Source organism: Rhipicephalus microplus, chromosome X (assembly GCF_043290135.1).
Source record: "Rhipicephalus microplus isolate Deutch F79 chromosome X, USDA_Rmic, whole genome shotgun sequence".
In the NCBI taxonomy this organism is placed as follows: Eukaryota; Metazoa; Arthropoda; class Arachnida; order Ixodida; family Ixodidae; genus Rhipicephalus; species Rhipicephalus microplus.
Window position 1 is genome coordinate 209,060,886 of NC_134710.1, and position 19,159 is coordinate 209,080,044.

Below are 19,159 nucleotides of genomic sequence, written 5' to 3' on the forward strand. Positions count from 1 at the left end.
TCAACGGTCAATCTTATGGTATCTAGACGGTGTTATTGTATTTTCGCCCTTATTCGGCTCCATATTGATCTTTTATCGGCAATTATTCACGTTTTCAGTCGAGATGAATTTCAGTTGAACTTTTTGAAATGCCACTTAGCTCGTCGTCAAATAATTATACTTGGACATCTCGTCCATACCACAGGGGTCCGCTGCATCCTGAGAAAATTCGCGCCATTATGGACTTTCATGTTCCGAAGTCCACAAAGGACGTTCGCAATTTTCGGGGCTGTGCTCTTATTTCCGACGCTTTCTTGAGGACTTTGTAACCATGGCACACCCACTCACAAACCTCCTGAAAAAGAACGCCCTACTTTCCTGGGGCGCTCATCACACATCACCTTTTTCCCAGCTCACGACCCTGCCTAAACACCACTGATTTTTGCTCTATTCGATTCATCAGCTTCAACCGAGGTTTGCACTGATGCTAGTGGGCCCGGCATAAGAGCAATGTTATTGCAACACCAACGCGGACATGACCAAGTTATAGCCTATGCAAGCCGACTGCTATCCACCGCCGAGCACAACTATTCAATCACAGAGCGTAAGTGTCTCGCTCTTGTGTGGGCAGTCGCCAAGTTTCGTCCATTCGAATACGGGCTTCCCTTCTGTGTAGTCACCGATCACCACACGCTCTGTTTGCTGGCCTCACTCAAGGATCTCACCGGACGCTTAACTCGTTGGGCCCAACGTTTTCAAGACTACACAATCATCGTAGCGTACAAAACAGCGAAGTTGAATCAAGATGCGGATTGTTTATCCCGCTACCCCGTGAAAGAAGACGTCCATACTAACACCTTTCCAGGCGTTCTGTCTTTAATGCAGCTACTCCACATCGGCAACGAACAACGCCGGGGTGCTTCTCCACGAGCGATCATTGACAAGCTTGAGTCAAGGCCTCATGACACGTCTCTACAAATGTTCCTGGTCAAAGACGGGATCCTGCATCTCCGTAACCTCGATCCATATGACTATGACTTACTCCTCGTCATACCAGCACATTTTCGGCCGACTGTCTCCAACCAACTTCATGACGCTCGTTTGGAGGATCTCTTGGACATTTCCCGCACATACCGTGTTCATTGCCGTTTCTCTTGGCCTGGTCTTGCGCGTTCTGTTTGACGCTACGTCGCCGCTTGGTAGGGAAGATGGCTTTTTGGTGCCAGCGCAGTAAAAAGCCATCTTCCTTACCAGCTGGATTTCTTCAGTCGATGAACATTCCAACTAAACCTTTTTTTTTCTTTCGAGTTGGCCTCGACCTGCTTGGCCCATTCTCGATCTCCAGCTCGGGCAACAAATGGATTGCTGTCGCCACTGACTATGCGACATGGTACGCTATCCAACGAGCAGCTCCGACGGGCTGCGCAACCAATGTGGCAGACTTTCAGGTAAACCACCTCATTTTTGTACAGAGAGCTCCATGCCAGCTCCTCACTGACCAGGACTGAATCTTCCCCTCAGCTGTCGTGGACGAAATCTTGCGCACTTGTTCTACCAAGCACAGGTTTGCCACTTCGTACCACCCATAAATGAATGGTCTTACGGAGCACCTCCACCGGACCATAACCATATGTGAAATGCGCATAGGATTCGTCACGTCAAGACACTGCCACTTATTTACCATTCTATCTTCTATATGACCGACAACCCACCACACTTTGAAAACATGCTGCCCTAGTTCACTGAATATACCGGCGAAGCCATTGCGCGAGCCGACTTCTTACGCCGACTCGCCAGCAGCTGTCTACAGGCCTCACAGGAGCACCGTAGACGGCTCTACGATTCCCCTCATCGAAACCCGCATTTTCTCCGGGTTTTCTTGTCCTTTTCTGGTCACCCACTTGACGTGTAGGTCTTTCTCAGAAACTTCTGTCACGCTACACTGGACCATACTGCGTCGTTCGTCAGGTGACTTAACATATGAGACTGTTCGAGCCGATCCAACGTCAGCATCGTCAGCTTTCAGGGAGATCGTGCACATAGCTCGACTCAAGCTTTATCACGCTTCTTCTATCGCATGCGTGTAGCTCAAACACCAATACGGTGCTTCTACCACCGGGGGAATAAGATATAGAACAGCCACCGCAGCCTTGCTGCATGAAAGAGAAAGACGACGACGGTTGCTGGTTGTTGATGAACTGGCGCTATTTCGCTCGCTAAGGTCTGTGCACCGCATATAGGTTTATAAAGAAGTAACTCGTAACAAAATCATCGTATCAGTCTGCTGTCCCTGAGAAAACGCAACAGCAATTTGTTTCCTTTCTGAACTGTGATGGCCAGGTACATGGACTCAATATCTTCTCAAAGCAGTGAAAACGCTTCTGTCCTAGTGATCTAAAACAGTGCGGAGGTGAAGCCACTCCTTGGAATAGGTCGGGCTTCGTGCAGTATGGTATATAGATAGGGGGTAAGCAAATGAATTGATTGTGAGGAGGAGAGAGAGTAAATCCTTGCATGGTAATTGCACGACTGAACAACATGGGTGTGAAAATTAACATTTTAGGTTTCGTTGTGTATAAATAAGTTTATGCATGACTTGCCGTCTTGCCAAGTAGCTCGAAAGTCAACCTCATTTTTTTATTATACACATAATACACGAAAAAATGTAGAACTTAATGAACACAGAGAGACCACTTTTGTCACCTACATTCTGGAATGCTTGAGAGGCTATGAAAACAAAAAGAATTACTGATACCAAAGAAGTATTTTTTTTTGAAAGTCATACCGAATGAAGAATATTATCACTCAGTTTCAAGCTCGTATACAAAAGGAAAATATATATATTTTTAAAAATGTTTACCTATGTGACGTTTTACAAAAATTCACGTGATCTTCTTTGTTCTCATGAGGTAATGCTAGCATCGTTTCTAAACCTAATAAGTTGTGAGAATTCAATGTGTTCAATGAATGCACAAATCATTGTTGCGGTAAGAAAAACAACTATTTTTATATATTGCCTCAAACTTGCTAGTGCAGCGAAACACGAGCCTTATTGAAAAACGAATATTACAAAAACACCTTTAATTTTCCTGAAATTCGGTAAAGAAAAAACAAAACTCCATAAAAAGGGATATAGGAAAGCATGTAGTAATGCTTTGTTTGTGGAAATCATATTCGGGGTAAAAATCAGAGCTTCTAGAGAATGCGCTGAGAGGCTGAGAAATTGAGAAATTTGAATATATAAGCCTCATTCAGCTTCCGACGCGAGTAAACTGGATGACGTTTGGCGAAGCAAATCATTGTCACCACTGTGACTAATACTTTTCTATGAAGGTGCATTCAGACAGCGCATCGCAGAGCTCTAATAAAAGGAATTCAATACACCATGACACATTTGCAGATCGTGTGTGTAAGCTTTCACATAGTCATCAATTAAAATGTTCAACGCAACTCTTGGGTCTCGCGTAACAGAATGTGAGCCCTTGAAGTACCAACAATGTGGTATATACGTGATGAATACGTGAAACAAAAAGAGAGATTCGCTAAAAAGGCTGCATCTTTTGCAGACCAACTTTAGCAGTACGTGACAATAACAAAAGACGATGATGATTAGTGCCGTCAGAGGTGCTTAGCCAAACATGCAAAGAAGGTATGCCTGGAACACGTGGCAACAATTTTCACTACTGCTCAAAGTGCGGGAAGGTTTTTGGCTCGACGAAAGGGTCATGGCCATCACAACACTCTCATATGAGTGTCAGTAATGGAGAGGCACCAATAAAGTAGAAGTCTCAGGGTGTAAAACATCGTGCTTAAAATAGTTGCTCCAATTTACTAAAACTACCTAATTAGGGGCGAAGCTCCCTAAGCCGTATGTCGTGCGTGCCCTGTTGTCTTAAGAGCCAGTTGTCAAGGTCATAACATTGGGTTGCATGTCAACAAAAACGGTGTCATAGTATAACCAGGGATTGAATGATTATAAATCGAGCGAAGCGTCCGTACGTCTGTCCGTCCATGCATCCGTCCATGCCTTCACCCATGCATCCTTCCATGCGTCCTTGCGTGCGTCTGTTTGTGCATCCATCCCTCCATCCGTCTGCATGTCAGCCTGTCCATCCGTCCGTCCATGCGTCTTTCTGTCGGTGATTGGTGAACTAGGCCGATTAACCTTCCTGTGGAGAGCTTCGTCCCACTCGTCATCATTAACCTTGTGGATATGCTGTGATTTATTTTGTCTAAATGCCACTATGCTTGTTCGAGTGCGAATAGGATTTCCGCTTTCCCATTTTAATCCTTGATCAGCATTTCAACACATTCCGGAAAGACTCTTATTTGAACTCTGACTGTCGTCGCGACAAACAAATAAATGCAACCTATTTTCCTTTATTCCTTTAGAATAGTTTTCGTATGTCTGTTTGGTGGATTTCAAGAAATATGGGATGGGTTTTTTATATTCACTTTTAAATAAGGTCTTTTTTTGTTAACATGGGAAGTTTGAGGCAATGCATAAAAATATTTTTGGCCTGACGCAACAGTATTTTGGCACTTAAAGAACGCATTACATTTTCTAACTCACCGAGTTTCAAAATACTACTGTCATTAATATACAAAAAGATAATTCATAAGCTTGTCTAAATTCTCACATATATAGACCAATTTTTAAAATATTTTCCTCCTCTTTATCAATTTTAAATAGTGGTAATTTAATAATGATTACGCACGAACTTCACAAAATATTATTTCCTTCATGACGGTACATTTTGTTGTTTTATAGCCTGTCAAACTTTCGAGAATGGCAGGTGTCAAATTTGGTCTCTCCATGTGGAATACGTACCATTTTTCACATGAACTTTGTTATTGGAAAATGTAGGTTGACTTCGAAGCTATTTCGTGAAAGGTGCAAAAAATATTCAAGGCTGAAATCTGAAATACCAATTTTTCGACCCTTGTGGATATCCCGCGTATTCAGCCTGCATATAAAGATAGAAAAATGAATACGAAGAGAAAGATAAGAATGAAAAACAGAGAAAAAAAAGTAGCAATTAATGAGGCATGTAACTCGTGGTAGTGGGTTTTACAAAATAATTCTAAACAAAAACAATAGTATCACCACAACTATGTAGTTACTTTGCATATGAGTGAAGCAATAATCAATGTGTGCCTTGCCTACAAGAAAATTGCAGTCTTGATTGCAAACCAATTATTAGTGAACTTCAGCTACCTAGACTGTATCTGTATATTCTTTATATATCTAGCCACCTACGAATTTCAGCTCTCCTGGTCGTTTTGATAATGCTATCTATAACATAATTGGCATACCATAGCATCACTATATGACGAGCATAACTGACTAGTCATAACATGAAAATCAGGACAAGTATGTCATGGATGACATAATTTACGTTTCGTGGTCTTGCTGTTCTTGCAGTGGCGCCATTAAGATGATCCATTGCAAAACTTGTTTGGTATGACATGACTGCATGGCGAACATAAGTAACAGACCCTAACGTGCAATTCATGACATGCATGTTAAGTAACTCAAGGCAACATGCCATGCTCATGATGCGCTCGCAGCCGTTTCACTAGCTTCACATATTCCAAATTTCGTATTACGGAACGCGAACAGATAACGAAAACATGTGACTAGTGCGAAGATGATAATCATGAGATGCGTGTCATGTAACATCATTACTACATGCCGCGCTCATGATGCGCTCGTGGCCATTTCGCTAGCTTTACATATAACATATTAGGTATTACAGCACCTGAGTAGACAAAGATTGTAAATGACACGTCCAAACATGATATATATTACATGAGTGTCATGTAAAAGGTGACTAGATGCCACGCCTATATACTATAGCGTACTCGTGGCCGTTTTGCGAGCTTCACATACAAAGAATTTTTTATTACGTGTCGTGATTAGACGATGTAGGTAAAATACACGTCCAAACATCGTAATCAAGATATTCGTGTCATGTACAACATTACTATATGCTATGCTGATAGTGTGCTCATGGCTGTTTCACTTATTCCACATATACCAATTTTTGTATGACGCGGCAGCAATAGACGACAGAGGTAATGGACACGCTCAAACACGATAACCACGGCATGCGTGTCATGTAAAACATCACAACACGCTACGCTCATAGCGTGTTCGCAGCCCTTTCACTAGCTCCAAATATACCAAATATGACGTCACATGACGTGATTAGGCGACAAAGATAAATGACACGTTGAAACCTGATAATCATGATATAGAAGTTATGTACAGCATAATTCACGTCCGCCTCGTAACGCTGTGCTGAGTTTAAAGTGACACACCAACCTTCCTCATTCGGGCTTCGCATACCATTGTTTCTCAGAGTCAAGATAGGAATTATGAATGAAATCCCGATGGTTTCAATGTACTTTTGAATTTTCCCTTAAGCATGCACTGGCGCGTTTGAAAGATTACTTGAAGCCACATAAAAAAGTTCCCAGGAAAGCATCCCGGAGTTTCGTAGACCTGAGGCTTTTCTTTTCGAGTAGCCATGCATGCCTAAATTGTAAATTTTGTCAGAAAAAAAAAGTGTTTGTTGTGTTTTATCGCTGCACTTAGCAAGCAGGTCAAGGGCGGTATTTTCCACAACGCATTGATCAAAGTCTCGTGACCATTCCATGCAAGATGGCGTCAGTAAGCATTTGAAGTAAGCTTGGAATCTTCGCCACCTGCTGGTGTCCATATCAGGAAAGCTGCACAAAGACTCAAAGATTCGAGCCACTTCCAATAATTCTCTGGCACAAGTTTATAATAAAGTGGCTCTCATGTTTTACTAGCATGATGTATGACAATATATAAAAAAATTGTCAATGAGCAGGCGTTTCAGTGGCACTTTCTGCGCCCAGTGATTTGTCGCAGTAATGTACTAGCGCTAGCCTGATGGGAAGGTTTTTGAAGAAGTGTAAAATACCCACCAAAATTAATTTTTAGACAGTGTGAGGAACGTAGTATATAACCTACTTTTGCCCTGTGGTGAATGTTTCGCCCAACAAACAGGCAGACACCTGAATATGTGATTGCTTGAGCACACTGAAAAATTAAAAAAAAAGTATGTGATAGTTTCCTAGCATATGTTAGCGCGAAATGCAAATGCGTGTCGTTATTCGACAAAACAACACTGTCACTGAGACTATAAGTAACATTAGGCTCATCAATGAGGTGGTGATGTCATCAAATGGAACCCGCATCAGCAAGCTATCATTCGCACTAACAAAAAGGACTAGCCTAATGAAATTCTCCGGCAGGCGTAGATGTTGTTTTTGCGTATAGTTTTGCTTTTTTGGCTTTAGCTTCTTCTATCATACTGGTGTTTTGACTGATATCTTCGTGATCTCATGTGGGAGCTATATATATACGTGTTGCTTTCGATAAGTGATTGTTGGAAGTTAGTGCTTGTCTTGGTTGACCCCTCCTCCACTGTGTACTTTTTGTGCTCATGTTTGAACATTTTGAAAAACCAAGAAGCGTGCTCCCAGGCCTTCCAACGTTCTCTCAATTTCTCACAACACCTGGTATTTACACTACTACAATACGTTAAACAGGTTTTGTTTCGGGACAGCGCATCACAAGACCTCATTCACACGTCTCGGGCAAGAGGCATCAGAGATCAGTTATTCGTAGGAGACATCCCCGAATTCCAACAGTGGTACTGTACGTAATTGTTCGCTACACATTCAACCTCGTCGCCATGTTCCCGATTGGATCTGATTACAAGACATGTACCTGCTTGTGCTGAGTGATCACGGTGGTGATGACCATCTTCAATAACTGCCACAAACCCTTCAAGACATACACACGGGTTCGTGAAGAGTGCGTGCATCCTCTGTCATAACAGCAAACATAAGCACCGCATATGTAATTCTGTACAAATATTAGCCTCTGTATAGTTACTTTTAAATGAGAACGTGCGTGCTGAAATAGTTACAGCCTCTCCGTTCTATTTTTTTTGTTTACTCACGTAAATCTGGGGCGAGGCAAGCAGCTTCTGCTGTTCCCTCTAAGCAGCAGCTGCTGCGTTCTCGTCGCACGCAAGTATTCCAGGCGACGACCACTACCTTCTTTATTCGGCCTCAAAAATTATTCAAACATGAAAATCCTCTCCGCTCCTGTAGGTGCTCATTTGGAGCGGTCCGGTTCCACGCAGACGCCCACTTTTGTTGCGGAAATATCCGTGCGGCGCAAGAGCAACCATCACGCCAGCCTGCACGGCAAACGGGCCCCAGGATCACTGTGGTGAAACTCTTCTCGACGCACATGCTGCTCACGCAAATTTTCCATTCTTCCTACGAACCACACATCGAGGTTTTGGCGAGTCTGCATCTATAGCAGTTGAAAACGTTCATGTATTCATATACGGGAGCTTACAACCGCCGCTTTGAATTCGTTGCAAAGAAAACACCAACAATGCTGCCGCTAGTATTATTATGTGTTTTTTGTCCAACGTTACTTCATTCAGGTGACTATTCTTTTCTTTCGAATATGGTGGTGTGATAAATCCTATTTTTTTTATTTCTAAAAAAAGAGTGCATCATTTTTCTTGGTTCCTTCGTTACTTCAGATGCGCTTGTTTTCTGATTTCTTTATAAAACATGCAGGGGTGCCGTCTGCTCGGGCAATATTTTTAGTGTGCATTTCTTTAAAGAAACCTTTCTTCAAAGAAACGTTTCTGTATGCTAACAGCTAGGGAAGAAAAAACAAAAAAGGTGTTTGTTTTTCATTTTTGTGCAATTAGAAATCAGCATCCTTTTTTGAACCATATCTAGCCATTTGTTTGTTCTAGCACGACATTTTTTGTCGAAAAATTACATATTTCGAAAACTATGCGGCATCATTCTTCACCCCTCTTTAAGTACGCTTCCTCTGAGTGGACAAGTAGGCGGCTAAAAATGCACCAAAATGAACGGCACTAATTTTTCGCCAAATTCAGTGGGAATTACGCTTGTTCTGGAAACAAGTTTTTTATCTGCCATGTCATTGTTTAGCCGCAGGTTAGAGTGTTTTGTGGAAGTTTTTTGCATGTGTTTTTTGCGCACGTTGTTCACCTTTCCAAAAATATTATGGTTCAGCAATTAGAATAAATATCAGCAGCTTATAGGACATGCGAAAGGCTGTCTGGGCTACATATTTGAAGATAGCATCAACATATACCATCCATTTTACAGCCTTTGACCAAAGGACGTTTATACCAGGTGCAAATTCAACAAAACCCAATTCAGTGGTGAACCATACGTTTTCAAAAAGCACCTTCCGGCATCTGTTCTGGAGGGTGTTGAGTCAATTTATTAGCAATATTCTAATCCCAAATTACTCGTGCAATGCCTCCATGAAAACAACTCAAAGCCCTGATGAGTCCTTCAACAATATCGTTTGGGACCACGCTTAAAGATGTGGTTATAGGACACCTACCACAAAAAATATGCAGTTTGGGCGTTTTAAGCACTTTTAATGATGGCAATATAGCTCGTGTGAATGTGCTGAAATTGTTTGGATATTGGCCAGGTCGCTACACAGTACAGGCCTACGCGCAGTTGACCTTCGTTGACAGTACTTCACTGGCAGGGTTACGAAGCAGGCGACAAAGGCCCGCCAGGCCAGACGCCTCAAATCAAAAAGCAAAAGTGATATTGGTGATGAGTATACGGTTGTGGCTTATTAAAACTGTCCTTTAATTTACGAGTATTTTGTGGTAATTTTGAAATGAAGCACAGTTTTCTATTCAAACGTGTTTATCTCAAAACATTCTTTTTTGTACGTATGTGCCTTTATCTCAACCACCGTGTCTAGAAACATAGAGTTCAGCCAACTAACAACGGTTGGCAGCAGCGGCTTTGGCAACAGGCTTTCTGTCGCTAAACCAACGAATTTCACTACGCAGGCGCCGAGACAGTGCATGTCGGTGGTGACCACTTCAAGCCGGCGGAATCATCCCTTGAATATGAAGGAGTGACACGTGCTCTGACGTGGAAGTGGTCCCTGGTGCGGCGCTGCCAACGACGCTACTTAAGCGGAACCGTGCCCAGCGTTCTTCACAACGGTTGGCAGCAGCGGCTTTGGCAACAGGCTTTCTGTCGCTAAACCAACGAATTTCACTACGCAGGTTAGTTTTATTCAATTGAAGCTCTCCATTGTTCACATTTGCCACACCTGCTACTGCCAACCCGGTGTACTTTTTTTTCTTTTGAACCATGGTCACGAATGCTGAATTGTCGCGTGAGGTTGACGCACTTCGAAAAGAGGTGGCAGAAATGCGCAAAAGCCTTGAGATGTTTAACTCACTGTACGAAAGAAATGAAACAAGATCAGGAAGCATCAGTTTTAGACGACAAAACTTTAAGAAAAGAAAACGAGGACCTAGCGAGTAGACTTGCTAATTCGGAGCAATACTCTCGTATCAACAACATTGAAATCAAGGGTATATCCTGCGCGCACGGAAAGGAATGCAAAGCCATCTTGCGAAAAATTGGGGACAAGATAGGGTGTCCAATGACCTCTACAGACATTGGCGTCATTCACCGAGTACCCGCCAAGAAGGACAAAAACATAATCGCCCAATTTCGCGTGAGGACAAAGAAAGCTGACTTTATCAGCAAAGCTAGGAAAGCTAGGTTATCTACGGCAGACCTTGACCTCCCACGGACCCCGGCCGTTCCAATCTATATCAATGAACACTTGACGCCTGAAAACAAGCGCCTTCTTGCGCGGGCATCAGCTCTAAAAAAGGAAAAAAAGTGGAAGTTTCTTTGGACTGATGGTTGTCGTATCAAGGCGAGGAAAACGGAGGACAGCCGGGTGTGTGTCATTGAAAGCACAGAGGACTTGTCCGAAATTTGCTAATGGGACCTAACCAAGTTTTACTTGGCTTGATAATGGGTTACGTGCCTTCTGGAATAAAACATTTAGTCTCAGCTATAAAACCAAAATTGACGTTTTTTCATCAGAATATTCGTTCACTGCCGAATAAAATAGACGATTTCAGCTTGCTACTTGATAATTACGGAACATCGTTTTCAGTGATAATGTTAACTGAAACTTGGTTAACGCCCACATCGGACATGCTTCAGCTTCCTGGCTACCAATCGTTCCTCCGAAATCGTCGTGATAAGCGAAGAGGTGGTATCGCACTCTTTCTCAAGGAAAATATCTTGGCTGAGCTCATGGTCGAATTTACTGATGTAACCCCTCATTATGAGGTGTTAACAGTGCAGAGCCGTAACAACATGTTCTCCGTTATGTACAGACCTCCATCTGGTGACAGAACAAGATTTTTTGCATTCCTTAAAAAGCTTTTCAGCTATTCATTAGAAAAGAAAATCAACCTAGTCTTAGGTGGTGACGTCAATATAAACATGCTTTCATCGTCCCCGTTACAAAAATATTTCCATTCACTCATCACAACTTACGATTTTTCGAACGCGATATCTTCTGCAACACGTGTGACTATCGACGGCGCATCCCTGTTAGATGTATTCATCTCAAACATTAACGTCGACTTGTTGGAGGCCGATGTTGTGTGCACTGACATTAGTGATCACCTAGGTATTATATTACTGGTAAATCGAATGCACTCCATTGCTAGCAAAACTACAAAGCCAGTTCTTATTCAATGTATTACCTCATCAAATCTTGAAGAATTTCGCAAAGTTATTGCCCAAGAGGCATGGTATAGCATTTACAAATCGAAAGACAGTGACGCTGCATACAATGCTTTTATTAGCACTTTCCAAACACTTTACCATGATCGTTTCCCCAAGAAAAAAGTGGCACGGGCATCCAGGGCACGCAAACTTTGGCTAACGCCGGAGCTTCTTCGTATGATTAAACGGAAACATGCCCTGTATGCTCAATTTGTGAAGTCTAGAGATCCAGCTCTCCTAAGCGAATTTTTAAAATCGAAATAATCTAACAAGTCAGCTTAGGTCTGCAAAGAATGCTTATTTCGTAACAATGTTTAGTGGCCCAGTCAATCAAAAAAGTGATGTGGTCTGGCGCAAACTGAATGCTTTGTTAAAGCCTATTTCACTTTCAGTACTTCCGGATGTTTTGAGTCACAATGGCCAAAAACTTTCGGGAAATGCGATACCGGATGCGTTTAATGAGTTGTTTTAATTAAAATCTCAATTAAATAATGTTGATGGCCTCAATAACTATGCTCAGTTCCTGCTTGTAAACACGTTTAGTAACACTCTATTCCTTGCCCCCAACTACACCACTGGAAACTTTTCCTTGCTTCAGTACTATTAGTAACAGCCGCTCCTTGGAAGCCGATGGTATCCAGATTCGCCCCATAAAGCATGTGCTTGACATCATATGCCCCGTTCTTACCCATCTTTATAATTTAATATTATTTACAGGTGTATTTACAAAACAAATGCAGATTTCACGCGTTGTTCCTGTTTACAAGCATGGTGCTAAAGAGAACATTACCAATGATAGACCTATTTCAATAATTCCAGCGTTTTCAAAAGCAATGAAAAAATTAATGCATATTGAATTGTTATCATTTTTTAATCACCACAGTTTGCTTCAAGATTTTCAACACCGCTCTACTGAAACAGCCCTCTTGACTCATAAAGAAATAATCATAGATGCATTTAGTCGTAAAAAAATGGCATTAGGTATATACGTCGATTTTTCTAAGGCATTTGACCTAATCAATTATTCCATCCTTCTCAGCAAATTAGAAAATTATGGTGTGCGTGGAACAGCGCATGCTCTTTTAAAATATTACCTTTCAGACCGGACACAATTCGTAGATGCCAACAATGAAATACTGCAAGGAAGCCGGTCGTTGTAGGTGTGCCACAAGGAAGTATTTTAGGGCCTCTTTTATTTTTGATCTCTTTTAATGGCATTGTACACTGCACAAACAACGCAACATTTGTCTCTTACGCCGATGACACAACAGTTTTATTACAGGTAGCATGGAAACAGAGATAGAAGAAATGGCTAAGAAACACTGTCTGCTATAGATACCTTGGCTTCAGTGAATTTACTTAAACTAAACCCTTAAAAAACACAAGTCATTTTACATACACCTAAAGGAAAAACCTTGATAAATAAGATGAGCTTATTTCTGGGCTCTCAGCAGTTAGACATGGTTGATTCTGTTAGTATTCTTGGTGTATATTTTTCACGACGCCTTACGTGGAATATACAAGTTGATATTCTATACTCTAAGATGTCATCGGCCATTGGTGTCCTTGCACGTATGCGATCACTTCTTCCCACTAAGGTGAAAATTATTATATACAATGCACTGGTATTATCTTTGTTACAGTACTGTAGCTTAGTGTGGTGTACAACCGGTGTGACGAATTTGCGCAAGTTGCACTTACTACAGAAAAGGGCCGTACGACATAATGCGGCTGAACCCTATCTGTCCTTGACAAAACTTCTTTTTCTAAAATATGATATTCTTCCAGTTTTCTTCCTGTACAATTACAGGCTGATGTGATGCTATAATAAGTTTGTAAAACATGGTACCAATACCACAATAAATCTTTCTAAACTTAGCGTGAACACAAGTGTTCGACTCACCAGGCACAAAGAAGTTTGGACTGCACCCACCCCAAGAACTTTTTATGACAAACAATCATTGTCCTACAGACTACCTTCTTTGTTGAACTTTTTAAACCGTGAAGATTTTGACCCTTCCTCTAAACAAAACTGTCAGATTAAATACTTCGCCCAATTGATACATTATCCTCAACGAAACATCTCTCAGAATTTATGCCCATTCTTTTCTTTTTATTATTGCTTTTCATGTTCATGTCACTTCATGACCATACATTTGAACTACTTTCTTTTAATCTTAGCACTGTTTTCATAAACTTTTTTGTATTTCTTTTTTGTGATGTTATACCTATATGTTTATTTCATATTTGTTGTGCATGATTGACTGCCATTCCTGCTGCTTTGTCAACTTGTGAATGGGGTCAGGACCTTGTCAAGCTCTTGAGATTTTATTCCTGTCCTGCACCTTATTCAAAGGAACTAAAATGATTGATTGATTGATTGATTGATTTAGAGAACTTACAGGAGAATGTACTGAAGCATAATTGTCTGTTCTGTTCTGTTCTGTTCTAACTGTTTTGCTGTGGAGAGGTTGAGGTTCATATTGCCTCGGCGACACTATAGAAGTAAGCAAAAAATAGAAGCATAATACTGAACAGTACTGAAAAATGAACAATTACCAAAAAACGTAAGAGTGCACTAAAATCAGTTGAAATATCATGCCACTGTACAGTTTGCTTGCAGCAGTTCACACTGTCTTAAAATGCTCACACGCCCATCTTTAATTTCTACTGTCAGTATATGCACTAACGCATGATTACATATATGCAACTTCTGGCTGTCCCAATGTTACTAGTACTCTAGGAACATTGGGCTGTCCATCACGGACGCTTCTCCAGCTCGGTCTCCACTAAAACGTCTGACAGGAAGACTTTCGCTTTTTTCTGAAGATGCATCTCAGGTCATGGTCAGAGTAAATTTTTGAAAGTGAGGGGCCTTCTTTCTAGTTGCTAATTGCTAGTTTGTTCCTTAATATTTCCATTTCATTCGCGTATTTGACGCACTCCAAAAGAATATGGCGAACATTTTCTTCGAAATTACCACAATGGCGTTCAGGGTATTTGGATCGATGTATTTTGTGCAGGAAACTGTTGGTTTATGCCACTTCAAGTTGAAATCTGTAGATTAATGTCTCTAAGTATCGTAGGGGACCTGTCGGTATAAAAAATTTTCTGTATGGATCAACTTCATAAAAAGCTGGTTCCTTTGATGTAGTGTTATGAAACCACTTCTCCATAGAACAATGGTTAGCTGCTTGCGTTATCAAATGTCGAATATCTGCCCCAGGCATAAAAATTGTGCAATGCCATCCTTCTTTCAATGCTTTCTTGGCGAGGCTGTCCACCTCTTCATTTCTCTTTCTTTCAATCTGACTGGAAATTCATTGGAATATGGTGTTGTGACCCTGCACTGAGGCATATTTCACAGTTTCTACCAGACATTGTGATAATTCGCCAATTTTGTAGCGCGATCTGAAATTTTTGATTAGCTGAAGGGCAGGTTTGCTATCTGTACATATCGCCCACTTTCGTGGCTCGGAATTCTCGCAGATTAGCTTAACCGCTTCAAAAATAGCCACTAATTCTGCTGTCATTGATGAAAATGTGTGCTATATTTTGCACAATCTGTTTTTTTTTTAATTTCGGTATAAAAACCGCACAGGCTGATGCTTCCTCAGTGCATAATTCATCGGTATATATCTTCATTTTTCATTGTGCATTATATGAAAATGATGAAATACAATCCCTGCCGCAACTAGAGGCACCACGTCTGCTTTCTTCCATATGCCATCTATTTTACAGATAACGTTATGAATCGGCAGCGTCCAAGGTGGTCTTCACAGCATCCATCGTTTGAATTCTGGTACTACTGCTTGGAATGATGACACACTATCTGGTAGTCACGTTGCGGTCCTTTGCGTTAGTTCACCTGATAAAGAATTACTTTCATGTGCGTGATAATTCCTAGTAAATTTCTAGATGTTTATTTAGCTTGGAGTACTGCCAAAGGTGGTTGTCGAGCCTCGGCATACAGTAAATCACTGGAATTAGACCGTGGCTACTCTAGACATACCCTCAAGCAAAATTATTCTTGTGTGAGGAAGTACTTTTTTTAACACATCGCATACTAATAAACGGGCAATAATTAAGTAAAAAAATACAAAAAACTAGCATTTAAAGCTTCAGGGATATTTCTACTTCATTAAAAACAATAGTCGCTCATGATCACAATGATAGTAAACTAATTACTTTAACCGGTATGATTGGGCAGCAAAAGGTACATAAAGTTGGCCTAAAATACATGGCAGGTAAAGGGTTACCATACTCTCTTGAAGACATGGCTTCATAAAAAGGTGGATCGGCATGAGTACACCTGACATACATGCGTAGTCAGCGTCACAACTTTAGAGAACACTATAGTTTCGGAAAACTTTTGTCACTATAGTCGACCTAAATGCACATTGCGGGCAGTAAGCTTGCATTCGAACAGATCGGAAATTTAATTGCAAAGGTGGTGTGCCGCAGCAGCCAATATCTTCAGCTTTTTCCTGTACCTCATTGTCCCTGAACATTTAATGGTGACTGTACCAGACATTTTTATAATATTGAGCAATTAATTATTTCGCGGGGCGCAAACTCCCAAAACCACGATATGATTTTGAGAGACGCCGTAGTGGAGGCCTTCCTCCAGAAACGCCGACTACCTGGTGTTCTTTCATGTGCACGTAAATCTAAGAACACAGGTGGCGGGTTCGAATCCCGGCTGCGGCGGCTGCATTTCCGATGCAGGCGGAAATGTTGTAGGCCTGTGTGCTCAGATTTGGGTGCACGTTAAAGAACCCCAGGTGGTCGAAATTTCCGGAGCCCCCCACTACGGCGTCTCTCATAATCATATAGTGGTTTTCAGACGTTAAACCGTTCATATCAATCAAATCTAAGAACATGGGCCTTCAGCGTTTTCACCTCCATCAAGAAGGCTGCCGCCACAGGCACGACTTGATCGCGCGACCAGTGGACATTTTTTTTTTTTAAATATCAGAATGCGTGTGGTGCTAGTTCCTGTTAGGAGATGATTGTACTCATTCGTAAACACATCGCTGCAGGCTTCTTCATTCTATTCGCGCCTATTTGTTCAAACGGGCGCGTCTTACAAAAAACCTATACATTGAGACAGATAACGCTTAGGCGCCAACGTTATGAGCGACTCATATACATGTTGGACATTGTAGGTTATTTAAACCCAACTCGTCTCATTTCCTCTACATAATAACTCATGCAAGCAGTTTAGTCAGTTTCATAAGAGTGGAGTAATTACGCGCACTTGAGCATCCAGCAAAACTATAGGGACGCGCGTCACTAAAGCACACGAAAGAAAGCTTAATTGCCTTGCTCAGGGGCGAATCAATATTTTGCATCAAGTTACCGTCAGGTCCTCTTAAACAAGTAAAAAAAACATCGCTATTTAACACTCTGTAATCTGCATTATAATTTTTTTTCGCAAGAAATGGCAAGGATGCGTGTAAAAAAAACACAAAATTGACCCCAGAATTACTTGTGTCGCTGATAAGCACACGACATGCAAATAAATTGATGAACAAAGGCATTTGCGCTGCCTCTGAGGGCTTCTTTTCGTGACAGCCTCGGTGTATAGCCACCGCTTTTTACCTTTTAAAACTCAGTTGTAAAAAATTAATTTATTTAAAAATAAACCGGCCAAGAAAAATGAGCTCGTCCTAACGGATGAAAACTTGCTTGCGAATTCTCCTAGAAAAGGAATGAACAAAAAAAGTAAATAGGGCATTATTTTAAGAGCACATATTGATAAGTTAAACCCTTCAAAACTACCTCATGAGATAGGATGCAGCCTTTGTTTTGGTACTCGTATTGTAAATGGGCTCAAAGCTCTTTTTATCTGATTTCCAGGGTATTTCATAGCGTATGTCATAAAAATGTTGTTTATGCGAAGTGTTAGCTTGAAACTGATAGACAAATCTCTTATGACTATAACTGATAATGTTTTTTTACAGTATGCTTTACTTTACCACTAGCTGTCCCAACATGAGGTTGGCATATTTGAGCCAAGCTATATCCAAAAAAAACAAGACTCAGAAAAGATGCAAACTTGAATAAATAAAAGAATCGTTAACCGGGGGTGGGCTTCCGAGTTCCCATATTCGAAAAGCCGACTTGAATAAATTTGAAATAAGACTTGTCTTCTTCAAGCTTGCAACATTTTTTACAGGGGAAGCTGTTATGAGATCACAACGCACCTATTTTTGCACCACAGTTGTCGGCCGCCACCAACATCGCCGGTGTCGATAACCGCCATTGCTCTAAAAAAATGAAACAGGGAAAACATTTCTAGGATTAGATAGGAATTGAAGAGCGCCCCCTGTGCGGCAACCACGCTGCTGCTTGAAACTGCTTCGCTAAAATACCCTCTACAGGCGCCGTCTTGTCAGGCAAGGAATCATGCTGGATATGCAATATTGAATCGCAGATTAGTAAAACAAGCCCGTGCCACACAATGCGAATGGCGCAACCAGTAGAACGTCACTGGCAACCGAAACACGAATAAATCCACACCACTGGGTCAAAATGTCCACGCGGCTAAGCGCAAGTACGCCGCCCGCCAGCCTCCTAAGTGTCACGAATCTGAATATTCCTTTCGTCGAGCTGTTTAAGATCCAGACAAGCGCTTCACAGTATACGTCTGAAATCTTGCCGAGGCTATAGCCTCAGAAAAATTTCAAGGAGAGTTGGTCGGAAATCTATTTGGGTAGCGTGCGGCGCGAGTGGTCGTCCGTGGTCCTCCGTACACCGTTTCTCTTACTGTAGTGGCCAGTATGCTATGAAGGGTTAGTGATGGCGCAGCTAGGGAAATGGATATATTGTGAGCGCGACAAGCGAATGACATGAACTGGGACGCCATTCTACCCATCGTGACATTCGCTTACATTATGACTGCTCAACGCACTACCAGCTTTTCTCCATTTTTTTCTCGTCCATGGTCGCTCGCTTAGTTTCGCTCTAAATATCTCCTTTCCTTTCGGCCCCTGCACCCTCGACAGCTCCTTTTTCTTTTGAAGAACTTTTATCTCATCTCGCACGCTGCCCGTCACCATACCCGCGTTAACACCAGCCTCTCTCAAGACGTTCGAAAGCCTCACTACGACTCGTTTCGCCATGTTGTGTCTTTTTTCCCTGGTGACGAAGTTCTTCCATGCACTCCACTGTGCGTCCCTGGATTATGCGAAAAATTCATCAGTCGCTTTATTGGGCCGTACACGGTGGTATAACAGACATCTCCTGTCAATGGGCCTTTCTAGAAAACGGTGCGTGCCACCTGGGCTGGCTGCCAATCATTATGGGAAGCCGGAGCGCCGGAGGAGTGTCGTCTGCTCGCGGAAGCATTGGCTAACCTCGTTTCCCGTATCGCGCGGGCGTACGAACGCAACCTTGCGGGAATATCGCACGTGATAACCCTGCTTCAATCTGCACTCATTGAAGAGGCACAACAAAGAGCAACATAAAGTCAGCAAACTTATTAGAGACCCAAAAAAAT